This window comes from Petromyzon marinus, chromosome 21 (genome assembly GCF_048934315.1).
Source record: "Petromyzon marinus isolate PM22_M1 ecotype Great Lakes invasive population chromosome 21, UKy_Petmar_22M1.pri1.0, whole genome shotgun sequence".
Taxonomy (NCBI): Eukaryota; Metazoa; Chordata; class Hyperoartia; order Petromyzontiformes; family Petromyzontidae; genus Petromyzon; species Petromyzon marinus.
Window position 1 is genome coordinate 9,817,609 of NC_133687.1, and position 26,629 is coordinate 9,844,237.

Consider the following 26,629-nt stretch of genomic DNA (forward strand, 5'->3'; position numbering starts at 1 on the left):
GTCTTCGTGTGTGCCGTGTGCCCTGTGTGTCTCCCGTGTGTGTCCACGATGTCCTTGTGTGCCGTCTCTATATCGATCGATCGATTCCCGCTCACGGCCACCAATACCAGTGGCGATTATCTGGCACCGGTCCGGGGTCTCTCTCCACCCACCCCTTCCTCTCTCTCTCTCTCACCTCGGTTCGTTCAGCCTCAAATGAGTGTCTGTTGCGATGTGTTCAATATCGCCACTATAATAATACATTTTATTTGTGAGCGCTTTTCTGAATACCCAAAGACACTTTACATAACATCATAAAAGCAGCAATAACAACATCAAATGGTAAAAACACTAAAAACACATCAAACTTAGCTAGGTTGCACGCTAACGGCACTTGCCACAACAGTCGAACACTATACGGGGCATCTTTGTCCGCGTGTGTCCGGTCGGGGCGTGGTGGGCTGGCACAGCAGGGGGTACAGCTGGTGCATCTTACCAGTCATCTCAGTCGGCCAACCCGTGACACCTGGGTCTGTCGGCGAGCCTTCGACAACGTCACGTGACCTCAAAGTGCACGTGCGCCTGCCACGGGCGCCGTGGTGACGTCACCGGCACTTAGTGGCGAATGGACGGGGATTGGTGTTGGTTGTGCTCCCCCTCCCCCCACCCTCGTGTGTCCGTGCCGGCTTCCAGAGGCGCTGCTACTCGCTAACAGCTCTTGCCCCCCTCCACCCCCAATGGTCTGTCAACGGCTATACGGGGGAATTTTGTCTTTCTTGTGTGTGGTGTATGTAGTGTGCGTGGCGCGGTATGTGTGGTGTGTGGCGTGGTGTTGTGTGGTTGTGGTGTGGCGTGTGGTGTGGTTGTGGTGTATGTAGTGTGCGTGGCGTGGTATGTGTGGTGTGTGGCGTGGTGTTGTGTGGTTGTGATGTGGCGTGTGGTGTGGTGTGTGGTTGTGGTGTGTGTGGCGTGGTTGTGGTGTATGTAGTGTGTGTGGTGTGGTGTGTGGCGTGGTGTTGTGTGGTTGTGGTGTGCTGTGGTTGTGGTGTGTGTGGCGTGGTGTGATTTGTGGTGTGTGGCGTGGTGTGGCGTGGTGTGGTTGTGATGTGGCGTGGTGTATGTAGTGTATGTGGCGTGGTGAGTGTGGCGTGGTGTTGTGTGGTTGTGGTGTGGTTGTGTGTGTGGTGTGGTTGTGGTGTGTGGCGTGGTGTGATTGTGGTGTGTGGCGTGGTGTGGTGTGTGGCGTGGTGTGGTTGTGGTGATGTGGCGTGGTGTGTGGTGGTGGTGGTACGGCGGTGCCTCGATTTCACATTGGCATTGGAGAGCGACGCAATTCCATCATGGGACCTCCCTTGCCATTGTCAAAATATAAGAATAGGGGTTTTACCCTTTCTGTCAATAACGCAGCAGTGTTCAGATGTTAAAACACTACACTGAAACCTTTTGTAAGGGATCAAGTCTGCATTAACCACACGTACTTGTGGTGAACAAGCAAACAATAAAAAACATGCTCTGGTAAATATATGCATTGTTTTTTAAACGAATTGATCCACACCAGAGACAGCTTTCTTTAGAGCCAAGTCTCAAACAGTTTTAGACCAGAAGACGCCAAAGGGCGAACAGCACCAGGACAATGCCACTATCAGGGCATTGAGAGCTCGGGGTTAGCAGCTACATCATGGCACCTCCCTTGCTAGTATCAAAATATAAGAATAGGGGTTCTACCCTTTCTGTCAATAACGCAGCAGTGTTAAGATGTTAAAACACCAAACTGAAACCTTTTGTAAGGAATCATTCCTGCATTAACCGCACGTACTTGTGGGTGAACATGCAAACAAAAAAACCCCATATTCTTTGGGTCTTTCGGTAAAGTCACGTAGATGGTTCAAAGAAAATAACAAACTACGACGTTTCGATCACACCACTAGCGAGTCATCCTCGTGATGACGTTTCGATTGAAACGTCGTTTTTTTTGTTATTTTCTTTCAACCTATCTACGTGACCTTACCGAAAGACCCAAAGAAATATGAATTACTGCAGTCACGAAAGCTTTAAGTAGGGGGAAAAAAACCCCGCAATTCCAATTAAAACATCTACAGCTGTCCATGCTCTCTGGTTATTTCGGTAAAGTCACGTAGATAGAACAATCAAGATCTACAGCTGCCGTTGCACAAATCGATCCGCTAGGGGGCAATACGCGACCCTCCGCAGTTCACGACCCTCCGCATATCACGACCGGAGGCACCCGGTCGCGTCGAGACCCCTCGGAAGCTAAGCAGAGGGGTCGAGCCTGGCAAGCGCTCGGATGGGCCCTCGCCGTTGAGTGTCAGGTGCCGTGGGCCAGCGACGTCGCTGTGTTGTACAGCGGAGGGCAGTGTCGCCAAAGGCAATCGTCGTGGCCGCTCCTGTTGTCCTGCCGCACTCGTCGCGGGCTCTCACGATGGCGCTCGTGGTTTGGTGTTTTTTTTTGCTGGCCCTGAGGACGATGCTCTTGAGCCGGTTCCGGACCTCCTCTAGGTCGACTCGGCCTCAAATGAGCACCACGTTTCAGCGGCCTGAAGCGGTGTTGACCACCCAGGCCCCCCCCCCTCGCGTGCCACCCTGCCGGTCTTCACAGGCGCGTCCTACTCGCTAACAGCACTTGCCCCCGAAAGTCTGTTGAAGGGGCTATAACTTGGGGGGGGTGGGGGTCTTTGGGGACTAGAAGGCCGAACCCCCGGGGGTAGTCGATGTAGAGCTCCCTAAGCTTCATTCCCACAGCAGCAGCGGCGGTGGCGGCGGCTGCGGCGGTGGCTACGCTCGACGCTACCTCCAGTTTCGTGAAGTCTGGGACAGACTTCCCATGGGGGGGCCATCCATCTAGTACGTACGCATGGAGGAGGGAGGGGGGGGTTAACCCAAATGCGTTCGCTTGCGTATGGGGGGGGTCTACTGATAATGTTCGTACGTATAGGAAACGGTGGGGGGGAGGGGTGAAGCTTCGATAATAATTTGTCTACATCGGTCTTCAAATGAGTTAGATAGTCCGGCGGTGGACTATCTGTTTGCTTAAACACGTTAATATTATTCATCCTTGATCGTTTCTGCGTGGATTAAATATCGGCCGTTCTATAGGATTCGGGGGGGGGGCGGGTGGGGGGTGTGTGCGTACACGGAGGGGGGTAGGGGAGGGGTCAAATTTTGACAGATTTTTAGCGTACTTACTACATTGATGGCCCCTGACGTACTCGACCGCATGATTATTGGCAACTCGAGAACAAAAGTTTTGCCCCGGAAGGATTCTACCGCATCTAAGCTGCCCCCCCCCCCCAAAAGAGATGACCAACGTAGAAGAAGACGACCTGACGATGGTGACGACGATGATGATGATGGTGACGACGATGATGATGGTGACGACGATGATGGTGACGACGATGATGATGATGGTGACGACGACGACGATGATGGTGACGATGGTGACGACGACGATGATGATGGTGACGACGATGCAGACGGTGAACAAAGCTGTCAAACCCTTTAGCAGTGCCCTGCCACTGCATTCACCACTAGTACACTCACCACGAGGACACTCACCACTGGTACACTTACCACGAGTACACTCACCACTAGTACACTCACCACGAGTACACTCACCACTGGTACGCTCACCACTGGTACACTCACCACTGGTACACTCACCACGAGTACACACCACTGGTACACTCACCACGAGTACACGCACTACTAGTACACTCACCACTGGTACACTCACCACGAGTACACTCACCACGAGTACACTCATCACGAGTACTCACCACTAGTACACTCACCACGAGTACACTCACTACTAGTACACTCACCACGAGTACACTTACTACTAGTACACTCACCACGAGTACACTCACCACTGGTACGCTCACCACTGGTACACTCACCACTGGTACACTCACCACTAGTACACTTACCACTGGTACACTCACCACTAGTACACTCACCACTGGTACACTCACCACTAGTACACTCACCACTGGTACACTTACCACGAGTACACTCACCACTGGTACGCTCACCACTGGTACACTCACCACTAGTACCCTCACCACGAGTACACTCACCACTAGATAACACACCACTAGTACACTCACCACTGGTACACTCACCACGAGTACACTCACCACTAGTACACTCACCACTGGTACACTCACCACTGGTACACTCACCACGAGTACACTCACCACTAGTACACTCACCACTGGTACACTCACCATAGTACACTCACCACTGGTACACTTACCACTAGTACACTCACCACTGGTACACTCACCACGAGTACACTCACTACTAGTACACTCACCACGAGTACACTCACCACTAGTACACTCACCACTACGTACCTGTCAACCCCCTTATCAGTGCCCTGCCTTATTACAGACCAATTCAGACCTCATTGGTCACCCCGTGCCCCTTATAAATCTCAACGTTCATCCTACAAAGTCCCATCACAAGGGGGAAACGCAAACAAACAAAAGTTATTGCCCGTATTGAAACGGCTGTCCGCCGCATGGCCCTGAAAACGCGATTTCCCCGTACAAGAATACGGGGTAAGCCGTGTGGGTAGACACGGAATGTGGTGATGAGAAGGAAACTGGCACTGCAGTAAGAACGCGAGTCCACCAGCGAGTCCAACACCGCCACCTCGCTGCCCGGTTTCCATCTTCCACGGAAGCGGCGATGGGCAGCGCTTCACAAACCACGCGAGGTGCAGATGCCGAATGTACGAGCGGAGAAGAGAGAGTCGGAGACTCTGCGTGCTGTGTGCGGCCCCACGCACACGGGGAGGCGGTGGGTGGGTGTGGTTGAGTGGGTGGGTGGATGAGTGAGTGGATGAGTGAGTGGGTGGGTGAGTGAGTGGGTGAGTGAGTGGGCGGGTGAGTGAGCGGGTGAGTGAGCGAGTGAGTGGGTGGGTGAGTGAGTGGGTGAGTGGGTGGGTGATTGAGTGGGTGGGTGAGTGAGTGGGTGAGTGGGCGGGTGAGTGAGTTGATGAGTGAATAGTTTAGTGCGTAGGTGAGTGGGCGGGTGGGTGTGGTTGAGTGGGTGAGTGAGTGGGTGGGTGAGTAGGTGGGTGAGTGAGTAGGTGAGTGGGTCGGTATGTGAGTAGGTGAGTGGATGGGTGAGTGGGTAGGTGAGTAAGTGGGTGTGTCCGTGTGTGCGTGTACAGTTTGCACTCCAACAACAACAACAGAGGGCTGAGGAGCGGCGCTCACAACAACGAGCGGAGCGCCGGGTGGATAAAGCACATCAAGTTGGCACAGTAGGGGGCACAGGTGGTGCATCAACCAGTCATCTCAGTCAGTCGATCCGTGGCACTTGGGTCTGCCTCGTTACCGCCTGCCAGCGGGCTTTCGACACTTCACGTGGCCTCAAGGTGCACATGGCCTGGCACAAGCGTTGTGGTGACGTTACCGCCACTTAGTGGCGAATGGCGGTTGTTGTACAGTTCGGAGTGGTGGTGTAGCGGTTAGCGCGCTTCGTTAGGAACCCGGTGACCCGAGTTCGATTCCTGCCCACGGCCAACACCAGTGACGATTATCTGAACCGGTCCTGGGCCTCCCCTAGGTCGACTCGGCCTCAAATGAGTACCTGGTGCGGTGCGTAAAAACATCGCTACTTGGGAGACAAAGGCGACCAGGCGTGGTGCTGGCCACCCATCCCCTGGTGTGCCGTTAAAGGCCTTCATAGGTGCTCGCTAACACCACTTGTCCCAACAGTCTGTTAAGGCTATACGGGGGGGGGGGGGATGGTGGAGAGTCTTTGTCTTTGTGTACAGCTCTCACTGTGTGAATGAATGATGCATCTGTGTGTGTGTGTGTTAGTGTATGCGTGCATGTATAATAACTCTCTCACTCGCACTCTGAATGAATGAATGATGGATCTGTGCGCGTGGCTCTGCGCGCGTGTATTTTTTTTTGGTGTTGAATAATTCGGCGCGTTATTCGCCCCACGTAAACAAAACAAAACAAAGCCTCAGGCGACGATCAGAGGCCCCCCCCCGGGTCAACCGGAGCCGGCCGTTGTGCTGCCTCTGTGCGGGCGTCGGTCGTGGCAGTGCGGCGACGATCGACCTGGCGAGGGACGCAGATCCCCGACCCCCCCCCCCCCCCGTTGGGGGGCACCGCGTGGCCATGCGCCCAGGGTTGGTAACCGCGCGGTGATTTCTGCACGTGCGTAAACGGGGTCATCGGAGCGTGAGTAAGGGGCCGTCCATGAATGACGTCACGCACCTAGGGGGAGGAGGAGGGGTTAGACATTTGTGACGATGTGTGACGATGTGTGACGAGAGAGGGGGGGGGGTTGAGAAATGTGACGTCACATCAAAACGCGCAACTTTGAATAAATATAGACAACGTGTTCTACTGAATTAAATCGACTATTTTGATGTTTTCTCCTACAACATCAGAGTGCAGCGCCACATTAGATACGCACTACAATGACAATAGTTTAAAGCGATTTGAATCATGTTTAATTTATTTTGGGGGGAGGGACAGAGCTTTGTGACGTCATATTTGAGGGGGGGGGGGTCTGACTTTTTGTGACGCCGTGTAACGAGGGAGGGAGGTCAAAAATAGTCCAACATCGCGTGACGTCATTTATGGACGGCCCCTAACCACGATACATTTGGAATCCGTCGCGGTGAGCGAGAGCGATATGAAGTACCTTTCTAAACTCGTCGATCTGAAGCAATGCGGTCTCCAAGAGTAACTCAGCGAGCGAGAACTAATTGCGTTACGCGTGGCAAATCGTCCGTTGAATTTGTGTTTTGTTTTTTGCATTCGCTTGCAGTTACTCGCAGCCAGTAGCAGTTTTGTTGCCAGAAAAAAGGGGAACACCTATTCTCAACTATCGATGTTCATTCTGCGCACATTCATTTCCCAGAACCACGTTGGGTCAGGCGAGGCGGGTTACTCGGTTGAAAACTCAATTCAGTAGTAGCAGCAAGCAAACGTAAGGTCGAGAAGCAACTGCTGTGGCGGTGAGCCACACCGCCGCCTCGGTCGAACCCGGCCACCCGAGTTCCATTCCCGCTCACGACCAGTACACCGTCTCTCAGTCCGCTTGTGCTGGTGAGGGTCACAGGGGCGGCAGCGGCAGCGCGTTGAGTCGTGGCGGTCCACACCTCCCTCTCCCTGGCGACAGACCCCAGCACTACTACTACACTATACACTACACTATACACTACTACACTATACACCACACTACTATACACTACTACACTACACTATAGACTACTATACACTACTATACACTACTACACTATACACCACACTACTATAAACTACTACACTATACACTACTACACTATACACCACACTACTATACACTATACACTACTATACACTACTATACACTACTACACTATACACCACACTACTATACACTACTACACTATAGACTACTATGCACTACTACACTATACACTACTACACTACACTGTACACTACACTATACACCACTACATAATACACTACACTATACACTACTACACTATACACTACACTACTACACTATACACTACTATACACTACACTATATACTACTACACGAAACACGACTACACTATACACTACACTACTACACTATACACTACTATACACTACTACACTACACTATACACTACTATACACTACACTATATACTACTACACGAAACACGACTACACTATACACTACACTACTACACTATACACTACTACACTATTATACACTATACACTACTACACTACACTATTATACATTACTATACAAGACTACTCACTACTATACACTATACGCTACCCTATACACTACACTACTATACACTACTATATGCTACACTATACACTACTATACACTACACTACTATCAGTGACGTGCATTGAGGTCAATGGCTGGGGAGGCACTTGGTAGTGTCAGAGCCAGATTCACACACTGAGGGGGGCGTGGCCTAACGGAGGGGGCGTGGCCTCACTGAGGGGGCGTGTCTTCACTGAGGGGCGCGTGTTAAACACGTCCCCCTCAGTGAGGCAGATGTGATAGCTGCCTCCCCTGGTGCTTTTTCATTGCAGTATCATGACGAGACCAGCGAGCCTAAATATCTTTATACACACATGTGAAACACGTTACCTGGAGTATAGAAGGCGAGGACATTAAATGAAGGGGTCTATAAACATTACATTGGTGACACACAGAGAGATAGTAACAGGCACGCGCTTATTGCCCGCGCTCCATCCAGTTACTGAGGGGTTGCGCAATCAGAGGGGAGGCTGAGTGCGTCGCTGCCTCACCTCTCGTCTCTTCCTGTATTTGCAGCGGAGCTCCGCAAATTTGGCGATTTTGACGATAAAAATTATTGGAATCGTACAGAAATAACATTTATAACACAGATCAGTGGAAAAATCTTAATATTTATTTTATTTGATTTTTTTCGTAACAGCTATTTTCATTGGAGTATGACAGGTGAGGCTCTGCCTCCCCTGCCTCCCCTGGCCGCACGTCCCTGACGACTATACACTACTATAAGCTTACACTATATACTACACAATACACTCCACTACATAGACACTACACTACTATAGACACTACACTACTATAGACACGACACTACTATAGACACTACACTACTATAGACACTACACACTATACACTACACTATACACTACACTACACTATATACTACACTATACACTACTATAGACACTACACTACTACACTACTATACACTAGCCTACACACTACACTACTATAGACACTACACTACTACACTACACTATACACTACACTATACACTACACTATACAATACACTACACTATATACACTATACACTACTATAGACACTACTATACACTACACTACACACTACACTACTATAGACACTACACTACTACACTACACTATACACTACACTATACACTACACTATACACTACTACACTATACACTACACTGTACACTACTATAGATACTACACACTACACTATACACTACTATAAAAACTACACTACTATAGACACTGCACACTATACACTACTATAGACACTACACTGCTATAGACACTACACTACACTACTACACTACACTATACACTACTATAGACACTACTATACACGACACTATACACTACTACACTACACTATACACTACACTACACACTACTATAGACACTACACTACTACACTACACTATACACTACTATAGACACTACACTACTACACTATACACTACTATAGACACTACACTATACACTACTATAGACAATACACTACACTATACACTACACTATACACTACTATAGACACTACACTACTACACTACTATATACTACACTACACACTACATTACTATAGACACTACACTACTATACTATACACTACACTATACACTACACTATACACTACTACACTACACTATACACTACACTATACACTACTATAGATACTACACACTACACTATACACTACTATAGACACTACACACTACACTATACATTACTATAAACACTACACTACACTACTATAGACACTGCACTACTACACTACACTATACACTACTATAGACACTACACTATACACTACACTACTACACTATACACTACTATAGACACTACACTACACTATACACTACACTACTACACTACACTACTACACTACATAGACACTATACACTACACTATACACTACTATAGACACGACACTATACACTACTACACTACACTATACACTACACTATACACTACTACACTACACTATACACTACACTATACACTACTATAGACACTACACTATACACTACACACTACACTACACACTACACTATACACTACACACTACACTACTATAGACACTACACTACTACACTAATACACTACACTGTACACTACACTATACACTACTATAGACACTACACTATACACTACACTACTACACTACACTATACACTACACTGCACTACTATAGACACTACACCATACACTACGCTATACACTATACACTACACTATACACTACACTACTATAGACATTACACTACACAATACACTACTACACTACACTATACACTACACTATACACTATGCACTACATTATACACTACACTACTATAGACACTACACTATACACTACACTATACACTACTACACTACACTACACACTACACTATACACTACACAATACACTACACTATACACTACTATAGACACTACACACTATACACTACTACACTACACTACTACACTATACACTACTACACTATACACTACACTATACACTACACACTACACTATACACTACACTATACACTACACTACACACTACACTACTATAGACAGACTCTAGCAGCGTGGTCCTGGGCCAGCCCCGGGGTCCTTCGCCCAGCGGGACGCTGCTGCTGCTGCTGCTGCCCGGTAGAGTTCCAAGGGGAGTCTACCGGGGGGTGGGGGGCATCCTTACCGGGGGGGGGCCCGAACCACCTCAACCGGCTCCTCTCGATCCGGAGGAGCAGCGGCCTCGACTCTGAGGCTCTCGCGGGCCACCGAGACATCATCCTCACAGGTGACGGCGAATGTTGTAAGACGGCCCTGTGTCGACTCGACCTCACAAGTGCGTGACCCGGTGGTGCGGTGATGTGAACATCGACCGTGACGAGATCAAACTAACAAACACACAAACAAACCGGGCGTTTTGGGATAGGGCCTTCGTTAAGCGGACGGATTGATGTGGCTAACAACAATCCCCGACCGTCTTTGTCTCCCCCCCTCGTCTCGATTGCAGTAGACCCTCACTCGGGACTCATGTTGACCGGTTTAGACGATGGGCTAGAATCGAACCCGTGACGCCGGGGTCGTGACGCAGTGCGGTGATCGCTGCCAACACAAACAACAACAATAACAACAACACACAAAGACTGTTTTTTGCAAGATTGCTGTCAGCCCTACGAAGGCCGGCACGGCACACGAGGTGGGGGGGGGGGGCGGTAGCCTGCGCCACGCCCGACCGCCTTTGTCCCCCATCCTGGCAATGCCCGCACATTTTCACCAGGCACTCATTTTAAGGCTGAGTCGACCTAGGGGGAGGCCCAGGGCGGGTTCTGATACCCGTCACCGGTGTTGGCCGTGAAAGCGGGAATCGAACTCCGGTTGGCTGGGGTTCGTGGGTCACATCGGCTCCCTATCACCCCCCCCCCCTCCCGTATAGCCTGAAACAGACTTTTGTCAATTTAAAGCTTTCGTGACTGCAGGGATTCATATTCTTGGTTCTTTCGGTAAAGTCACGTAGAAGGGAAACAATAAAATATTACAAATATAAAACAATAAAATTCTCATACTCTTTGGTTCTATTCGGTAAAGTCACGTAGGTAAAACAATAAAACAACAAAAATCACGACGTTTCGGCCACAACACAAGCGGCCTTCATCAGGTGAAGGGATCGACTGCAACACAAGCAATCATCATCAGGTGTGAAAACCACAGCAAGACATTTTGAAAAAAGTGGCGTGTTTTTTTTTTGGTGCTAACGTTAAAAAAAACCCGCCACTTTTTTCAAAATTTCTTGCTGTGGTTTTCACACCTGATGATGATTGCTTCTGTTCCAGTCGAAACGTCGTGAGAATTTTATTGTTTTATATTTTTATTATTTTATTGTTTCCCTTCTACGTGACTACCGAAAGAACCAATAATATAGACTTTTATCAGTTCAGTTTCACTGATTAGGTAGAGCCCTGTGAGCCATGCGGCTCTTGACTCGGGTGCAACCGCAACAAACAAAAACATGAATAAGAAAACATCTTAAAAGTGACGATGCTCAACAGAAAAATCCAGGAAAAAGCAGCAAAGTCTTCCAGAAAAAGCACCGAACGTGGCAAGTGCCAGCCTCCTATCGAACGCGCAGTCGCACACACACTCACTTAGAGAGACAGTCACAGACACTCACACAGAGAGACAGTCACAGACACTCACACAGAGAGACAGTCACACACACTCATACAGAGAGACAGTCACACACACAGAGAGAGAGTCAAACACACTCACACAGAGAGACAGTCACACTCACACAGAGAGACAGTCACACACACACAGAGAAAGTCACACACACTCACACAGAGAGACAGTCACACACACACACAGACAGTCAAACACACTCACACAGAGAGACAGTCACACACACTCACACAGAGAGACAGTCACACACACTCACACAGAGAGACATCACACACACACAGAGAGACAGTCACACACACACACTCACACAGAGAGACAGTCACACACACACACTCACACAGAGAGACAGTCACAAACACACACTCACACAGACAGTCACACACACTCACACAGAGAGACAGTCACACACACAGAGAGACAGTCACACACTCACACAGAGAAACAGTCACACACACTCACACAGAGAGACAGTCACACACTCACACAGAGAGACAGTCACACAAACTCACACAGAGAGACAGTCACACACACTCACACAGAGAGACAGTCACACACACTCACACAGAGAGACAGTCACACACACTCACACAGAGAGACAGTCACACACACTCACACAGAGAGACAGTCACACACACACAGAGAGACAGTCACACACACACAGAGAGACAGTCACACACTCACACAGAGAGACAGTCACACACACTCACACAGAGAGACAGTTACACACACTCACACAGAGAGACAGTCACACACACTCACACAGAGAGACAGTCACACACACAGAGAGAAAGTCACACACACTCACACAGAGAGACAGTCACAAACACTCACACAGAGAGACAGTCACAGACACTCACACAGAGAGACAGTCACACACACTCACACAGAGAAACAGTTACACACACACTCACTCACACAGAGAGACAGTCACACACACACTCACACAGAGAGACAGTCACACACACACAGAGAGACAGTCACACACACAGAGAGACAGTCACACACACTCACACAGAGAGACAGTCACACACACACTCACTTAGAGAGACAGTCACAGACACTCACACAGAGAGACAGTCACAGACACTCACACAGAGAGACAGTCACACACACTCACACAGAGAGACAGTTACACACACTCACACAGAGAGACAGTCACACACACTCACACAGAGAGACAGTCACACACACAAGGGGAGAAAGTCACACACACTCACACAGAGAGACAGTCACAAACACTCACACAGAGAGACAGTCACAGACACTCACACAGAGAGACAGTCACACACACTCACACAGAGAGACAGTCACACACACACAGAGAGAGTCAAACACACACACAGAGAGAGACAATCACACACTCACACAGAGAGACAGTCACACACACAGAGAGACAGTCACACACACTCACAGAGAGAGACAGTCACACACACTCACACAGAGAGACAGTCACACACAAACACTCACACAGAGAGACAGTTACACACACTCACACAGAGAGACAGTCACAGACTCACACAGAGAGACAGTCACACTCACACAGAGAGACAGTCACACACACTCACACAGAGAGAGAGAGTCACACACACACTCACACAGAGAGACAGTCACACACACACTCACACAGAGAGGCAGTCACACACACTCACACAGAGAGACAGTCACACACACACTCACACAGAGAGACAGTCACACACACACTCAAACAGAGAGACAGTCACACACACACACTCACACAGAGAGACAGTCACACACTCACACAGAGAGACAGTCACACACACACTCACACAGAGAGACAGTCACACACTCGCACAGAGAGACAGTCAAAAACACACAGAAACACGCAGTCACACACACTCACACAGACACACGCAGTCACACACACAGACACACGCAGTCACACACACAGACACACACACACAGACACACGCAGTCACACACTCACGCACACGGCCACTTGGGAAACAAAGAAGGCCATTGTCTCCACGGTGTTGCCATTGACACCACACCAGGTACTCGTTTGAGGCTGAGTGTACCTAAGGGAGGCTCGCACCAGGTTCGGCATAACAATTGCCCCTTTGTGTGTGTAGATATATGTGTGTGTAGTATTACAAGCGAGGAATTTGGACGTACCGTCACGGGAGACAAAGGGAATTGCAGATACAGAGAGAGGGACAAATTCAAAACACCGTTACGCATGCATACCCACAGTTACAGATACACATGGTGGTGCATAGACACACATACCCACTTAGATATATAATGGTGTATAGACACACATACCGGGTTCAGTAGCACAGAGCGCTAACCACTCTCCCACCGGTCCCCACTCATACACACGCATATAGGCACATGCAGTCGCATACACACACACAGATAGCGAGAGAGTCATACACACACACATAGAAACACACTCACATACATAATACATACACACACACTCATGCAGATATCCAGAGAGACAGTCACACACTTACACACACACACATAGAGACAAACGCAGTCACATACTCACATTCGCACAGATACCCAGAGAGACAGTCACACACACATAGAGACACAGACACATAGAGACACACGCAGTCACACACACTTACACTGAGAGACAGTCACACACACACAGAGACAGTCACACACAGAGACACACGCAGTCACACACACTCACACAGAGAGACAGTCACACAGAGACACACGCAGTCACACACATTCACACAGAGAGACAGTCACACACAGAGACACACGCAGTCACACACTCACACAGAGAGACAGTCACACACACACAGTCACACAGACAGAGACAGTCACACACACAGAGAGACAGTTACACACTCACACAGAGAGACAGTCACACACACAGATAGTCACACACACACACAGAGACATTCACACACTCACATAGAGCGACAGTCACACACACAGAGACACACGCAGTCACACACACTCACACAGAGACACCGTCACACACACACAGAAAGACAATCACACACGGACAGTCACACACACTCACACAGAGAGACAGGCACACACACACACACAAAGAGACAGTCACACACACAGAGACAGTCACACAAACTCACACAGAGAGACAGTCACATACACAGAGACACACACAGTCACACACACACACACACCCTGATACTGTGGGAGGGATAGTGGAGGTAGGGGGGTGATAGGGGAGGGGTGATCGGCGTTGTGGGGGTTAGAGGGGGTGAGGGTAGCGGGGTAGGGGTGTGTGGAGGCGTGGCGTGGGTTAGCGTAACACACCCGTGGAATGTTTGGAATCAGTTTGAAGGCAACACACACACGCACACACGCACAGCCTTACACAGACACACACACACGCACTCTCTTAGACAGACCCACACGCGTGCACTGTGCGTGTGTGAGAGAGACACACACACACGCGCGAGTTCTGACTGTCGTACGACTACTGGACAAGAGACGGAATAACGAGGCCAGACGTAAGGAAGGCGAGAGAGAGAGACTGAGAGAGAGATGATGTTGATGGTGATTGCACACAAAGGCTCACTTACAGCTGGGACTGCCCGCGTGTGAAGTTCGTACCCCCACCACCACCACCTCCTCCTCCTCCCTCGCTCCCTCCCCCCGGCCATGCGGAGTTGTTCGTCCGCTTGTTCTCGTCACGGAGTCGAACCGGAGGACCCCCCCCACCCCCCCCCCCCCCGAATCACCACCGCCACCACCACCGAGTCGGAGGGGACACTGAGTGAGTGAGTCGCGTTAGGGGGTTAGGGGGTGGTGGTGGTGGTGGTGGAGGGTTGCGTGCCGCCTGGAGACCCAACCGAGACGCGGCCGTGTCGACGAGACGCCGCCCGCTGCTATCCGCGCTCTCGACCGGGGGGGGGGGGCTGGGGAGCGGCCCGCGACCGGCGACCGGAGTCGGTGAGCGGCGAGGGCGGCGAGGGCGGCGAGGACGACGAGGAGGACGAGGAGGACGAGGAGGACGAGGAGGACGTTGCCTCGTTTCGGTGAGCGACCACGACGGGCACGGGGAGGCGCGCGGCGATAAACGAAGGCGAGGTGGGGGAGACGGAGGCGCTCGTGTTGGGAGCGGGGACACGCGGCGCAGAGACTCACTCCGCGCGTCCGACTCGCGCCTACAGACAGAGAGACAGAGAGAGAGACACACGTGGGGAGACAGAGAGAGAGAGACACGTGGGGAGACAGAGAGAGAGAGACACGTGGGGGGACAGAGAGAGAGACACGTGGGGAGACAGAGAGAGAGACACACGTGGGGGGACAGAGAGAGAGACACGTGGGGAGACAGAGAGAGAGACACACGTGGGGAGACAGAGAGAGAGAGAGAGACACGTGGGAAGACAGAGAGAGAGACACACGTGGGGGGACAGAGAGAGAGAGACACGTGGGGGTAAAGAGAGAGAGATACACGTGGGGAGACAGAGAGAGAGAGACACGTGGGGAGACAGAGAGAGAAAGACACGTGGGGAGACAGAGAGAGAGACACGTGGGGGGAGACAGAGAGACAGAGAGAGAGACACGTGGGGAGACAGAGAGAGAGACACACACGTGGGGGGAGAGAGAGAGACAGAGAGAGACACGTGGGGAGACAGAGAGAGACACGTGGGGAGACAGAGAGAGAGAGACACGTGGGGAGACAGAGAGAGAGACACAGAGAGAGACACGTGGGGAGACAGAGAGAGAGACAGAGAGAGAGAGACAGAGAGAGAGAGACACGTGGGGAGACGCGGGGGTGTGTGGGGGGGTGAGACGAGGCGGACACGCGCGCGGAGGCGCGTGTAGGTAGACAGGTAGAGACGACACACGCGCGCTCTTACATAGACACGTCTCTTACATAGACACGTCTCTTACATAGACACGTCTCTTACATAGACATGCGCGCTCTTACATAGACACGTCTCTTACATAGACACGCACGCTCTTACATAGACACGCACGCTCTTACATAGACACGTCTCTTACATAGACACGTCTCTTGCATAGACACGCGCGCTCTTACATAGACACGTCTCTTACATAGACACACGCGCGCTCTTACATAGACACGTCTATTACATAGACACGTCTCTTACATAGACACACGCGCGCTCTTACATAGACACGTCTCTTACATAGACACGTCTCTTATATAAACACGCACGCTCTTACATAGACACGTCTCTTACACAGACACGTCTCTTACATAGACACGCACGCTCTTACATAGACACGTCTCTTACATAGACACGTCTCTTATATAGACACACACGCTCTTATATAGACACGTCTCTTACATAGACACGCGCGCTCTTACATAGACACGTCTCTTACATAGACAAGTCTCTTACATAGAAACGCACGTCTCTTACATAGACACGTCTCTTACATAGACACGTCTCTTACATAGACACGCACGCTCTTACATAGACACGTCTCTTACATAGACACGTCTCTTACATAGACGCGCGCGCTCTTACATAGACACATCTCTTACATAGACACGTCTCTTACATAGACATGCGCGCTCTTACATAGACACGTCTCTTACATAGACACGTCTCTTACATAGACACGCACGCTCTTACATAGACACGTCTCTTACATAGACACGTCTCTTACATAGACACGCGCGCTCTTACATAGACACGTCTCTTACATAGACACGTCTCTTACATAGACACGCGCGCTCTTACATAGACACGCACGCTCTTACATAGACACGTCTCTTATATAGACACGTCTCTTACCTAGACACGCACGCGCTTACATAGACACGTCTCTTGCATAGACACGTCTCTTACATAGACACGCGCGCTCTTACATAGACACGCACGCTCTTACATAGACACGTCTCTTACATAGACACGTCTCTTACATAGACACGCGCGCGCTTACATAGTCGCGTCTCTTACATAGACACGTGCGCTCTTACATAGACACGCACGCTCTTACATAGACACGTCTCTTACATAGACACGCGCGCGCTTACATAGTCACGTCTCTTACATAGACACGTCTCTTACATAGACACGCGCGCTTACATAGACACCTCTCTTACATAGACACGTCTCTTACATAGATACGCGCGCTCTTACATAGACACGTCTCTTACATACACACGCGCGCGCTTACATAGACACGTCTCTTACATAGACACGTCTCTTACATAGACACGCACACTCTTACATAGACACTTCTCTTACATAGACACGTCTCTTGCATAGACACGCACGCTCTTACATAGACATGTCTCTGACATAGACACGTCTCTTACATAGACACGTCTCTTACATAGACATACGCGCGCTCTTACATAGACACGTCTCTTACATAGACACGTCTCTTACATAGACACACGCGCGCTCTTACATAGACACGTCTCTTACATAGACACGTCTCTTACAATAGACACGCGCGCTCTTACATAGACACGTCTCTTACATAGACACGTCTCTTACAATAGACACGCGCGCTCTTACATAGACACGCGCGCTCTTACATAGACACGTCTCTTACAATAGACGAAGTCTTCGCGCGGAGACTCTTGCGGACGCGGAGGGAAGAGAGGGAGAGGCGCAGCCGAACGCAGACGCAGAGAGTCCGGGCGGAGGGAGAGGCGCTCGCGAGGGTGAAACGCGGCGACTAAAATCGTGAGCGCGCGCGCACCGACAGAGGTGTCGATGCGCGCGCTCCTCTCTCTCTCAACGTGGACCACGGGACACGCGCGGACACAAACTCCGGTGTAGGCGCACGTGGGACCCCACGCACTCGCGCACAGACGCACGCGTTCTCACGCAGACTGTCGGCAAAGGCAGAGAGAGAGATAGAGACAGAGACAGACAGACGACAGGAGGGCGGACAGCTGAGCAGGGGAAGTGTCAAGAAGACAGCGCTCGGCCTGTACGAGGGGACAAGCGCAGCGTGACCCGCCAGGTAACGAAAACTTTCATTTGTAATCATTCATCTGTTTGATGCTGCGAAGTGTTCGTGAGCACGGGTCGATGATGTCGAGAGAGATGCATCAACGCATACAGAGAGAGATATGAATACGGAGAGAGATGTTTACATAGAGAGATGTAATATTGCATCGCGTTCTCCGGAACATAAGACGCAAATTTGCACACCCACGGCTGCTCCCCCCCCCCCCCTTCTTCTGTATTTGAGAGAAAACTTTGGAGTCGTGCGTCTTATAATCCGGTAGATGTGTGTGTGTGTGAGAGGCCAGATTCGTTTAAACAGGCAACCCGTGGCACCTGGGTCTGTCCCGTGACCTCCAGCCAGCGGGCGTTCGACACTTCACGTGGCCTTAACGTGCACCTAGCCTGGCACAGGCGGTCGCGGGGACGTCACCGCCACTGAGTGGCGAGTGACGGTGGTTGTTGTTGACCAGATTCGTTTATCGATTAAGAGCGGCAACAGTCTATGTGTATACTGTATGTGAGCGTATCGCGTGCTTATGTAGTACGAGTCGGGAGCGGTGGCGCAGTGGTTAGGGCACTGCGCTTCGAACGCGGCGTCCCGAGTTCGATTCTCGCTCAGGGCCAATAACGGTGGCGGTTGCGTGATTGAACCGGTTCTGGGCCTCCCCTCTAGGTCGACTAAGCCTTTAATGAGTTCGTTGGTGCGGTGTGTAAACCATCGCCACTGGGGAGACAAAGGCGGCCGGGCGTTGTTGTTGTTGTTGGCCACCCACCCCTCCGTGTGTCGTGCCGGTCTTCACAGGCGCTACTTCGCCCACGGCACTTGCCCCAACAGTCTGTGAAGGCTATCCGAGGGGAGGGGGTGGATCTTTGTAATTTTTGTATGAGTAATAGAGAGCCTCTTTGCCTATCCATTGCTGGTCTCGTGGAGGGTACCTTGACCATACTTCACCGCGCTGGTCAGTGAGTGCAGGTCGGTGTTGGAGGAGATTGGTGGGTGGGTGGAGTTGTTTTCGGGTGTAAGAACAGCATAGGCGTAGTAGCATTGAAATAAAGTACAACAGTGTGGTGTGTGTGTGTGTTTACTGGACTACCCACAGCTGCTAAAAACGTGGCCGGGTATCGTTTACAACAGGTGTTAAAGGTTTTCTGCGGGGCTATGTTGAAATTATGTTTGCAGCGTATTCTCCGGATTATAACGCGCACTTTCGTCCCTCTACGCCAGCCCCCTCTCCAGCCCCACGTGATATTTGAATTAACAGGTTGGGGTGCGTCTTATAATGCGGTAGTGATGCCCACGTGACGAAAGGGTTAATGCCATAAATCGGAATTATTCAATTGTAACAAATGACCCGGTGATGCTGCTGAGTCGGCATTGGATGGCGACGCATAATCAAAGACGTTGCTCAACACATTCGCCAAATAATACCACAAGTGGCTGTTGAAGTAAACAAAGCAAAAAAAGCGTCCCTCTGAATACACTTATGAAGAAGGGCCATTGGCCGAAACGTCACACGTTGCAGTGCATATTATTATATCACGTTTAATTGGACGCACGCGGCAAGGGAGGTGACACGGCCATCAGGGTGATTTCAATGAGCGTCGAGGCATTGGTGTTCATCGCCTGTGAACATTCCTTGGCTCATATTCTTTGGGTCTTTGGGTAAAGTCACGGAGATAGGTTCAAAGAAAATAACAAAAAAATAATCAATAAAAACCACGACGGCGTTTCGATCCCAACACAAGCGTTATTTTTTCTTCGTTACGACGAACGCTTGTGTTGCGATCGAAACGTCGTCGTTTTTAAAATTATTTTCTGTAATTTTCTTTGAGCCTATCAACATGACTTTACCGAAAGACCCAAAGGATATGAATGCCTGCAAGTCACGAAAGCTTGGTAAGTCAAGATCCCTCGGACAGTGGTGGAAATGCCACGTTCCACTGGCGGGGAAGAGTCCATCCAAAGGACAACCGCTGGGAGGGGACACGGCACACATTGCCGATCGTGTGTGTGTGTGCGCGTGCTGTCAGTCAATGTGAAGAGCTTCTGACTGCAGCCGTGTCTCACTGCTGCAGACGACAAAGCGAGTCGGACGCAATGCAGCACTTAAATATAATATAGCCTCACTTCATTCGAACGGATTATAAGACGCTCCGGATAAAAAAATAAGACGCACCCCAAAACTTGTGCCAGGTGTCAATGGACTTGTACGAATCTGATCTCGCACACACAAAGACACAGGTCCCAAGTATAGCCTCGCCAGACTGTTGGGGGCAAGTGCTGTTAGCGAGCAGCACCTATAAAAGCGGGCACGGCACACGAGGGGTTGGGTGGCCAACACCGACAGGATTTTAAAGACGCACTCCCAAGTTTTTTTTTGCCGGGAAGAAAAGCGCCTCTCTTAACATACTCTCAAGAATGATATACAGCAATCTGAACGGTTGTGGCAAACCGCTGCCGTACGAAGCAACCTGCCCAATGCCTGCCGACTGGGCCACTGGGGAGACAAAGGCGGCTGGACGTGGTGCTGGCCACCCACCCCTTCGTGTGCCGTGCCGGCCTTCACAGGTGCTCGCTAACAGCACTTGCCCCAACAGCCTGTGAAGCCTATACGGGGGATCTTTGTCTTTGTTTTTTTTGTATTGACACTGGGCGCAAGGTTTGAGGGTTGCGTCTTCCTTTCCGAAGCGTCTTATAATCCGAACACTACGGCATTTAGCCGTGTGCGGTCTGTGTGTCTGTGTGTATGTACACAGACCACACACGGCTGCTGTGTGCAAACATCGTCGCCATTGGGGAGACAAAGGCGGCCGGGCGTGGTGCTGGCCACCTAACCCCCTCGTGTGCCGTGCCGGCCTTCATAGGTGCTCGCTAACAGCACTTGCCCCTACAGTCTGTGAAGGCTACACCGTGGAATCGCTGTCTGTGTTTTTTTTGCTTACGACCAAATCACCACGAACTTGCATGGGAGACTGCCCTGTGATACCGGGTGTTAGGGCGATCTGGGCCCGCGGACTGGCGCGGTGGAGTGGCCAAGGGATTGGCAGTACGGCAACGGATCCTTGAATCTATCTGTGCGCAGCTGTCGGCGGTTTCACTCCGGAGTTGTGCGGTCGCTTCTCCACACGAAGGCCAACCGGAGTATCGCGCATTCGAGTTGACGGGCGAGGAAATCCCAATGTGGCAGGACCCCATCCTTACAGAAACAAAACACGAGCATGGTCCTGAGATTCAGGAGAGTTGTGAGACTCAACAAAACGTGTTTCTTTATCTTCTTGCTCATCATCTTACCGTTCAAACGAGATTATTGCAGCCCCGCGCCAGCCGGTGGCAACTCCACATTACTCCGACGGGGAAGGGAGTCCACTTCACAGGACAACCACTGCCGATTAACCCACAAAGCGGTACCCGTTTTACCGACCCCGGCCTGCCACGAATTTAAACCTCCCCGAGCGTGAGTCGCGAGTGTGGACCACCCGAATGGTGTAGCAGGTCGGGGTGTGTGTGTGTCTGTGTGTGTCTGTGTGTGTGTGTCTGTGTGTGTCTGTGTGTGAGTGTGTGTGTCTGTGTGTATCTGTGTGTGTGTGAGTGTGTCTGTGTGTGTCTGTGTGTGTCTGTGTGTGTCTGTGTGTGTGTCTGTGTGTGTCTGTGTGTGTGTCTGTGTGTGTCTGTGTGTGTGTGTGTCTGTGTGTGCCTGTGTGTGTGAGAGAGTGTGTGTCTGTGTGTGTCTGTGTGAGTATGTGTGAGAGAGTGTGTGTGAGTGTGTGTGAGTGTGTGTCTGTGTGTGTCTGTGTGTGTCTGTCTGTGTGTGTGAGTGTGTGTGTGTCTGTGTGTGTCTGTCTGTGTGTGTGTGAGTGTGTGAGTGTGTGTGATAGAGTGTGTGTGTGTATGTGTGAGAGAGTGTGTGTGAGTGTGTGGGGAGCGGTCGTGTAGCGGGTAACGCGCTGCGCTACAAGCCTGGTGACCCGGGTTCGATTCCCGTTCACGGCCAACACCAGTGACGATTATCTGAACCGGGCCTGGGCCTCCCCTAGGTCGACTCGGCCTCAAATGAGTACCTGGTGCGATGTGTCTACACCGCCACTGCGGAGACAAAGGCGGTCGGGCGTGGTGCTGGCCACCCACACCCTCGTGTGCCGTTCCGGCCTTCATAGGTGCTCGCTAACAGCACTTGCCCCGACAGTCTGTTAAGGCTACATGGGGGATCTTTGTCTTTTTTTTGGGGGGGGGGGTGGGGGTAGTTTCTCCGCTTTCCATGAGCTTCACCGTCACACTCCACCGCAGGCGAATTACTCGGTTCACCGATGATGATGAAGAAGATGATCGCATTTTTGTGATGGTGTTGCTGTTTGTTTGTTGTTGTTGTTGCTGCTGCATCGAACGGCCGTTGGAGGGGTGATGGGACTCGTTGTTTACACGGAGTGCTCTTGCCAATAACGTCTGGCTGCACCGACAGCGTGTGGTTAATGAGGCTGCTCGCTTGCTTGGCTTCAACAACAACAACAACAAAAACTGCCGACGCCTCCGGACAACACCGTTATTCATGCTCGACTTACGCCTATGCCGAATGTCACGTGCTGCTTTAAGTGCTGCGAAGAAGGGCCATTGCCCGAAACGTCGACTGTTATATGAAATGTGTTCTCTTTAAAAGGCCCTCCCACACACACACACATTCAAGTGTTGCTATTGACGCGTTCGTTGAGTGGTTGTTTGTTGTTGTTGTTGTTGTTGATTATCGTCGCTTTTGCACCGCTGCCAACGCAGCAGCATCATTTTGAACGATTGCAATTGAGACGGGTCCACTGTTTTGAGTGTTATTATTTACACACAGACCACGATCGCCGTCGATAAGAGATCGTCGTTGTTGGTCGAGGTCGCAAGGTCGTCTCGGAGGGGGGCCGCTCTTGCCAATGCCACCTCGAGCAACACTTTCTTGGGCGACACTGCTGATGAGACCCGATAATGTCGAAGCAGGTGCAGATTGTAATTGCTTTTTTCACTCTCTCTCTGTCTCTCGCTGAAAGCAAATGCTGCTTGATAACGCTGCGTTGGTCTACAAAGGCAATATGATGACGCACTTGTTGAATTTATACAATTGATTTATTTATATGTGGAGTTCTGCTGTTTTAACTTCCGGTTGCCGGACGAATACCAAGATACACGCAAGGTGCTCGCCACAAATTGACCACAATAACCTCGCTGATCTCGTCAGGGAAAGTAAACCACCGTCACGCGACACTCCGGTTGTCATTCTCGCAACAGCGGCGACATTTTTTTTGGTCAACCGTCGAACAAAGGCGGCGGCCCCCGCCGCGTCGCGCGGCGCTTTCTCAGATGCGCTTCTGCGGCCGTCTGGAACGCTCCTCCCTTCCGATGTCGGGAAGCCACTGCGAGCTGCGCGCGTTTAAAACATCGTCGCGATTGAAGCGCTCATTGCTTGGGAACAGATTTTACGCGTTTAGTTTGGTTGTCCTTATCCCGCGCCTCCGATTGGCTACGTACGGCGATGCGGTAGAAGCTCAAGGCGCGCACTCGCGGCGGTCGACACGCCGATTCTCACCGCGACTGGCGGGGGGTCGTCACATCGCCCATCGAGGGGAGTCGGAGAACACCGTGTGCGGTTAAGACAGCCAAACAAACGAAACTCATTCGTCAATAACGCTGCGGCGGCGGCGGCGGTGGCGGCGGCCTTAACACAAGCACATAATCTAGGCAACGTTTCGGGCATTGGCCCTTCCTCGCAGCACGGACCCTCCGATTGGTACGGTTGGCTGCGCACGGCGACGCGGGAGAACTTCAGCACACGCACATAGGCCAGACAAGTAGACTCTCCGAATACTGTGTTTTAGTCGTGGCACGGGAATCACGACATTCCAAACACCTGTCTGCAGATTTGCATAAACGTACCCCGATTTTTTTTAAAATCAGCGCCGGGTAAGCGACCTCGGCAGTCAATGGCGGAGCCAGGGTTTTCAGGTAGGAGGGGGGGGGGCAACCCCTCCAGCATTGAAAAATGATAGAGGAGTTGTAAGTAAGTAAGGAGTTGTTAGTAAGTAAGGAGTTGTTAGTAAGTAAGGAGTTGTTAGTAATAAGTAAGGACTTGTCCCTTGCTTTTTATTCGACGCGTGTGCGGCGATGACGCAGCCATCGATCGAGGGTCGAATTGGAACCGCGTTGTGTGATCGGCATCGCGCTCGCTGAAGGTGTCGATGCCTTCAGGGAAGTCGTGGACTCTGTATACACGCAACTGCGCACAATTCTGTGAGTCACTTATAACCGCTTTGCCGTTACTTATTGCCAATTATGGACTCGGACTATTGTCCTATCGTCTCACAGAGTCCCTGGCACGTAATAATAATATGCTACACAGTGGCAGTGGGGGTCGCAAAATGCCGATTTATTACTAATAAACCCCAATGATCCGTCACGAAATTAGGGATTTTGATCGGATCATTGGAGGGGGGGGGCACGTGCCACCCCCCCCCCCCCCCCCCACTGGCTCCGCCAGTGCCTCGGCTCGCTTGCTGTCGGCTTTAACGTAACGAGAGGCAAACTACTTGGGGGGGTTAACATATTCGTAAACGTTTAGCGCGAGGGTTGAATCATTTGATTGATGGACATGACTTTGGGCTCTTTCAGCTCAAGCGACAGTGAGTTGGACCGCTCCAACGCCACGTGACGATTTCATTCGTTTGGCCGCGTCGGGTGGTGGAGGGCTCTTGGGCGCCACGGTAACTAGGAGATGTTACCTGCATCGCCTGGTATACAGGAGGTCGTGGGTTCGATCTCGGAGCCTAACGCCTGCTGCTGCTGTATATTTGGAGTTTGCGTGTCTCTCTCTCCCCGTGGTCGCGTTGATTTATCTCATGGCGTTCCGGGTTTTCCCTCCACATTTAGAATCAACAACGCGCGTTTAGAGTATTTGGCTGCTATAAATGTCCACGTGATAAGCCACTTTCGTTGAGCTATCATTTGCAATGGCCAGGTTGCTTCTGAAAAAGAGCCACATAGCTCAGTGGGGGGCCTTACCTGGTAAAATGAAACATATCATTGTCAGTTATTGTTAGTTGGACACAAATTTGATCAGCTCAGAATAACGTGGCACGAGTTTATCCAGAGCGTTGTACAAGCCTCGGGGTGACATCTGACGCGTAAGCTGTGTGTATGTTGATCTTGTTTCGCACCGTACGTAGCCAACCGTGCTAATCGGAGGTGAGCGCGGGGTGGTGGTGGTGGTGGGTGAGTGGGGGTGGAGTTGGGAGACTACAGCCGCGATGAGTTTGTGCCCAAAATCAAAATACTTTCGTGAGCGCCGACTCGATCGACGACCGGCCGGCCGGCTGAAAAACAAACAAGCCAAAAAAACGATTTACCGTTCTACCTCCACCCCCCTTCTAGAGCCTGAGCAGAATTGACACCGGTTAGCTGGATTTAAAAGCACTCGCCCGCTCCGCTGTCGAAGCCGTGCGACGTTGCGTCGTTGGCCATACTTCACCGCGCTGGTCGGCGCTTGCTCGAGTTGACAGCGCAGGTCGCTAACCACTGCGCCACCGCTCCCCTCTGATAGGTAGATTAGCTTCGGGACGTTTGCGCGTAACTGTGCGTTGAACTTCTTTCGCACAGTACGTGGGCAACCGGGCTAACCATGCCGTGCACGTTACACCCCCATATATACGGCATTCTCCGGATTATGAGACGCACTTTCTCCGATTATTTTAAAGCAGAAGTTGGGGGTGCGTCTTGTAATCAGATCGGTGTGTGTGTGTGTGCGTGCATGAGAAATGTTGTGGGTGGAGCGGTAGTG

At 50.9% G+C, this 26,629-nt stretch overlaps 1 protein-coding gene and 1 long non-coding RNA gene across 3 annotated transcripts in view; one reads left to right on the forward strand and one right to left on the reverse strand.

The window, feature by feature from the left end:
• Nucleotides 1–216: 216 nt before the first annotated feature.
• LOC116944473 (uncharacterized) lies at nucleotides 217–15,583 on the reverse strand. The gene is made up of 3 exons (XR_004403105.2): nucleotides 15,459–15,583; nucleotides 10,439–10,640; nucleotides 217–7,076 (listed from the first exon to the last, which is right to left on the reverse strand). It is a non-coding gene; the product is annotated as an uncharacterized LOC116944473 (long non-coding RNA).
• A 14-nt stretch (nucleotides 15,584–15,597) lies between these two features.
• The window catches only part of LOC116944419 (uncharacterized), a 177,028-nt gene continuing 165,996 nt past the window's right edge, over nucleotides 15,598–26,629 (forward strand). Inside the window, exon 1 of one of the 2 annotated variants that reach the window (XM_076068541.1) lies at nucleotides 15,598–15,914. The gene's annotated coding sequence lies outside the window, so the exon portion shown is untranslated. Of the gene's footprint in view, nucleotides 15,915–18,530; nucleotides 18,838–26,629 lie in introns of those variants that run through there. The other variant, XM_076068542.1, reaches the window with a different exon arrangement.